Genomic DNA, 6,000 nt, shown 5'->3' with positions numbered 1-6,000 from the left:
TAAACCAACAGCTGCTTTTAGCGGAACCCCTGTATAATAATGGGGGAAATAAATAAGAATAACTCTCTTTCCAAATATGTGGAAATATGAATATATAATAATTCTTGTTTTTAATCGTAATTTAATAAGCGCTGTGCCATTGTATACGTCACTGTCATACATATCTCCTAAGATATAAGGTAGGTACACGAAAACCATTGTTTAGCATGTTTTTTATTATTATTATTTCAAATATAAATATATATACCTAAAGTGTAATCACAATTTTAATTATTCAGAAAATTATCTTTAAGATCTTTTATTGAAATAAGTTTTTTAGAATCATAAGAGAAGCTGAAATATACATTTTGTGAAATTTTAAAAATGGTTAACCGTTTGGCACGCGAATATGAAATATAATAGGCATTTTTTAAATGATAACACCTATTTTCATTCATTTAAAAAATCTTTAGACATGCATTGTGTTAATTTTTATTATTTAATTTTTAATTACCCAAAAAAATGCAATTTTCTGGGCTGTTGGCTTTTTGATTACCACGACTAGAGCATTTTTCGACACAACATGTCATAGAAATTTTTAATAAAATTTAATAATTTATACTTTATAAATATATAATATAATATTAAATGCTGTTAACAATACAAATAAATAACACTTAAAACTTTCATATATAGAAATATTTTGTTTGCCTAGCATAACTTTTACAACAAGTATACACAGGTCTGTAAAGGATCTATCGTGCAGCAAACTTCTTTATTCAGACTTCAGTATTTGTAAACCACTAAAGCGGTAGGTAAGTTGTAGGTATAATGAATATGTAGGCATATTAAATTTTCTAGATAATATTCTTAGCTTTAATTTAATAATAAATTGTAAATTTACTCTATTATTATAGTTAACATCACAAAATGTGTTCTGTTGAACGCAAATTTGCTATGATGTACCATGTGCGTTAGTAAGACAAAGACAACACATGCGGCTATAACAGTGGCGGTCAAATGATTTTGTCATGGCAGGGATATGGCTGATTTTTTAATATGCACTACTATTAATCATTAAAATGGGTATAATTTATGGTTATGCCTAATATCAATTTTTTTAAATTAAAGTAAATTGGTACTTAATCTATAACAATGTAATATTAACAATATTTGTATCCAATACTTCATTGGAGGTTATATTTATAATCCCACGATGAACAGTCATATATTGAGACGACATAAATAAAACATTTTACACTAATTAGTTAAACAAATATTATCAGCAAGTCCACAACTTCATTTTCTGTAAATCTGAAATGATCTTCGGGATCATACTATTTTTTTCATCCGAGTCCGAGTGTTTAGTGGTAGAGCAAGTAAAATAGGTGATAATTTTTCTTTTATTAGACATTATAAATTTATAAAATAGACGCAATTACAGTTTACAGCAGTAATTTTAAATATGTATAATGCGCGACACAGTATATGACTGTACGAGATACGAGTGACGAGTACAAAAGCCATAACACTGTGGTCTGTGTAAAAAATATTGTGACAAATGTAATAATAATCAATGAATTGGCCAACTATAATGACATAGCTACGTATTATTGTATTAAGAAGATGTTCTACCCGCATGTGTTGTCTCTGTCTTATTTATGTAGATCATAGCAAATGTACTGTCAAGGGAAGAGTGTGTTGTAATTGAATATTCACAATCACCGAGCTGGGTAGGTAATTCCCGTATATTTTGTATAAATAACTAATTACTAAATATTAATAATAATAACAGCCTTGTTCCTAGAATGAGTCTAGAATCTAGATAATAATATACGCTCATAAGCGTTATTTTGAGAAAAACTTAAAACAAAATGTAATACATGAACTTTATAGTACAATACACATAAATGTAATTGTTATAAATATTAAAGAAAAAAATCATGGGGGGATAGATCCCCCCATGACTTGTCTTGTTCGAATTAGTCGTGCTAATTGAAATCATGAAATCCCAATCGATAAAGATTATATTATATAAAAATGCATTTATCAGTTATATTATTTTATATGTCAGTTGCATCAGTACATGAATAGTTAGTACTACTATAATATAATGGAATTTTATATAACTATTTAAAGTAAACAAAAACTTTGTTTAGTTTTTTGTTATTTTAAATATCACGTGAGTAGAAACTTTGTGTCTGGAGATATAAGTTGGCGTTGTGTAAAAAAAACTTGTAGTGCATAAGACAAAACAAATAATTAAAAAAAAAGGGTAGGCAAGGGGGTACAGAATACAGATGCCAGATGGAAAATAGGTAATTATAATGGATGTTTTAAATTTGAATGCAATTACAGGTATCATTGTATATGTGTATACGAAAAACGATTCTGAACAGAGTTGATTTATCAGCCTAGGATAATTAGTAGGATATATTATATTATTACCTACAGTGGCGTATTTAGGATTTTGTCTAAGGGGGGATATACGTTGGCAAACATAATTTCCTCTACCGGAGGGGGGTGTACACTCTCCATTACTACCGTTTCTCAAAAATTTTGAAAATGTATATACTTATTATCAATAAGTACCTACATATAAATATATAAGACTGTATTTTTTGGTTTTGAAGATTTATTATTCATTGTTATGAAACAACTTATTGTTTAGAATGCCTATTTATATACCTTCGCCTTGCAATACGATATATGTTTTGAAATAGTAACCAAACGCTCATTATTAAAAGCATAATAATAATAGCCGTATCTTTATTGACAATAATGACGATTGACTGAATTTTACGATTTACAATACGGATTGTTTTCAATCGTGTACATATTTAGCAGTAAGTGGCGTATTGACTACGGCCATCAACCATAATATTTCTAAATTCTTAAAATTTCAATATTATAATAAAACGTAGCGTTTTCAATAATTTTATTCTGTATTTCTGTATTTCTGTAATATATGTATGATATTAATGATATTATTAATCCTATCAAGTAAAAAAAGACCAATGGGGGGATCTATCCCCCATATCCTCCCCGTAAATACGCCACTGATTACCTATATTTAAATTGTAATATATCGTAATTTTACGCAATTTCGTAATAAATTAATTTTTATACGCTCATAAAATTATTTCTGTATTGACGATAGAATTTTTGTTTACAGTCACTTGAAGGAAAACTTATGGATAACCTTGTATTGGTTTTTTAACCTTAGATAAGACATATATCTTAGTCCGTGGTATGAACATGAAGTATGGACGTATAATACGTTGAAGTGCTCGTATTTGATAACATTTTTTTATTTTATAATAAATAAATAATAATATACAATATTACCAATTCTATTATGACGGAAGAAATACTTATTAATTTTAATTTAACATAAATTCTTCTTCTTTCTTTCAATTTTGTAGGTGGGACACGTTCCCATATGCATGGGCGAATAGGCCATTTTTGGCCTACCGGGAAATTTTAAAAAGGGGGGGCCCCATATGAAAAAAAAGTCTAAAAAGGGCCCCATTACCGAAATACGAAGAGGGAGCCCACCGAGCAATGCACGGTTTCTCGGTAGGCCTATCCACCCATGCCGATATGCCCCATAGCACGAGCTGCCACTATATATTATAATACATTATACAATATACATGATACCGACGATTGTGACGAACACTGAGAATGCGGATGTCGTAACGAGTGTAGTGTGATACGTGACCGTTTAGAAAAGAGACGGTCGACGAAATTTAAATCAAAACTGAACCGGCATTATAACTTGTATATTATAAGCAATGAGTAATAGCAGGGCGGCCAACAAACAGGTGCTGCAACCGTACATAATTCGCATTGTGAAAATTCGCCACAAAAGCTTTCGTTCCGCACGCGATTCGATACACATCTATATGCAGACACACTACATATATAAAACATTTAGACCACACGTTCTCGGCCCCTAAAGTTTAGACTGCGACCCGTAGGTCCTACAATGGTAGCCAATGTCAGTCGGTGTGTGTGTGCTCCTCGTAACACGTCCGCGTTCGTTTTGGGTGCACTGGGGATGTTTTTTTTGTTTTATTAGCTGCAGCCCCGATATCGCGTTCCTAACCGATCACCCCTTCGCTCTAGCCCATTCAATATCCTATTAGCACTCAGTCCGGAAAATCCAAAAGGGTTCCGGTTATCGGCTGGTTTGTCTTCGGCAGCGATATATTATTAATTATTAAATTATAATATATTTTTTATTAAATCAAGATTATTTAATATAAACTCGCGTTCAATTGCATGTATTTACGGTCACACGATATTTTTAAATTGTATTAAATAACAAAATTACATGTTATAGTTGTTTAAACTTTAAACAATTAGTCTATAATAGTATGTATAATGTATGTAAATTTATTTTGTATTCTATAATTTTATCAGAAATACCACTTAGAATATAACAAATTGCTTTTAATAAGATGATATTATATGTGTGGGATAAAAGATAAATACTTACCATGAAGTATTATTATTTTTAGTTAACCCCGTTGATAACAGAGAATTTAATGAAATTAAATATTGGGTCTTTCGTGAAACTTATGACAACAGGCAACAGCTAAAATAGATACACAAACTTTAATATATTTTAAAATATAAAATGTATATAATATTTAGTGCCTACCTCTATTTCAAATGCATAATACAGTCGTTGGTTAAGATTATAATAAAAGTGTAATAATTTCATTTAATAATATTGGCATATTATTGCCGACATTTTGATCATAATAATGATATTGTCATTAAATATTTCAATCGTCCGAAATTAATCATTTATTTTTTTATTAAAAATTTAGTATTTTTATTTACTTTATAACTATAATATAGATACATAATATTGTAAAAATTATAATAATTAAAAAAATTATAAGATGATATATTGTTATAGTGTTAAGTACCTAATTGAATTTTATTAATTATTATTTACTTGTTTTAGTTTTTATTTGATATACTTCAGGTGCTTTTCATATGCTTTGATTAACGAAGAAAAATTGTTTTATTATGTTGCGACACAATTTGTATTGCTACATTTTGTAACCCCCCCCCCCCTCAGACATTTATTTTTATATACGCGCCTGATATGCTTTCAGCTTTAGAGTATAAAAGCTGTGGCTTGTCTTGAGGAGGTCCAGGTCTCAAGTGTCTATTGTTTTAGTTTTGATTTTTCGAAGACAAATGATAAGTGAAGTTCGGAATTTTAAATTAGGTTTTAAATTTAAATTTAATGAAAAAATTAAAAACATAATTTAAAAAAAAATGCCGTTTATACATTTAGTGGTCAAATGGTGGATCACCAAGCTGGGTCAGTTTTATAATAAGTTTATAATATATATAGATAGTAAACAATATTTGATAGTTCAACAATTAAACAGTCAACACCATTTTTAATATTATTATTATTATACATACAGTGATTTCATAGACCCCGATGCTTAAATCATGGCACGTGAACGAACAACGGTAGTGCACGTGCCGTTAGCATAATGTCATAATATACATTTTACAGTATACACCCTGTAAACACGCATATTATACGAGTACACGAAATAGAAGACATGGTCTCATAATATTAATAATTTAAAGGTCCCTATTTCACGGGTATTTAAAAACATAGGTACACGTGTTGTTAACAAAACGGTGTTTAAAGTCCGTGTAAATAAAATAAACTGGTAAATAGACGTTAAAATCCGTGTACCCGTGTATTTGCTTCAGTCCACGTACCCGTGTTTTTGCCTTAACATTTACAAATAATACATGTTTTGCCTCTTTAATTTTTTTAAATCTCAAAATATGTAACTAACATTTTCATCCATTCTAAATTTTAATTCTGGAAAACTCATTCTCCATATTAGGTATAATCTTCTTCATTTTCAAGGTTGGTCGGGCTATTTGAAATCAATTTATTATTCAACTAACTATAAATATTTATTGTTTTTTCATTAACTTTTAAACATAATCTATACTATATTATGACGT

At 29.3% G+C, this 6,000-nt stretch overlaps 1 protein-coding gene across 1 annotated transcript in view; it reads left to right on the top strand.

Moving 5' to 3' along the window:
* LOC113552672 (zinc finger RNA-binding protein-like) overlaps positions 1 to 6,000 on the top strand; it is a 28,103-nt gene that overhangs the window by 10,778 nt on the left and 11,325 nt on the right.

The sequence above is a fragment of the Rhopalosiphum maidis genome, chromosome 2, assembly GCF_003676215.2.
Source record: "Rhopalosiphum maidis isolate BTI-1 chromosome 2, ASM367621v3, whole genome shotgun sequence".
NCBI classification, from domain to species: domain Eukaryota; kingdom Metazoa; phylum Arthropoda; class Insecta; order Hemiptera; family Aphididae; genus Rhopalosiphum; species Rhopalosiphum maidis.
This window is presented reverse-complemented; position numbering and strand designations above follow the sequence as displayed.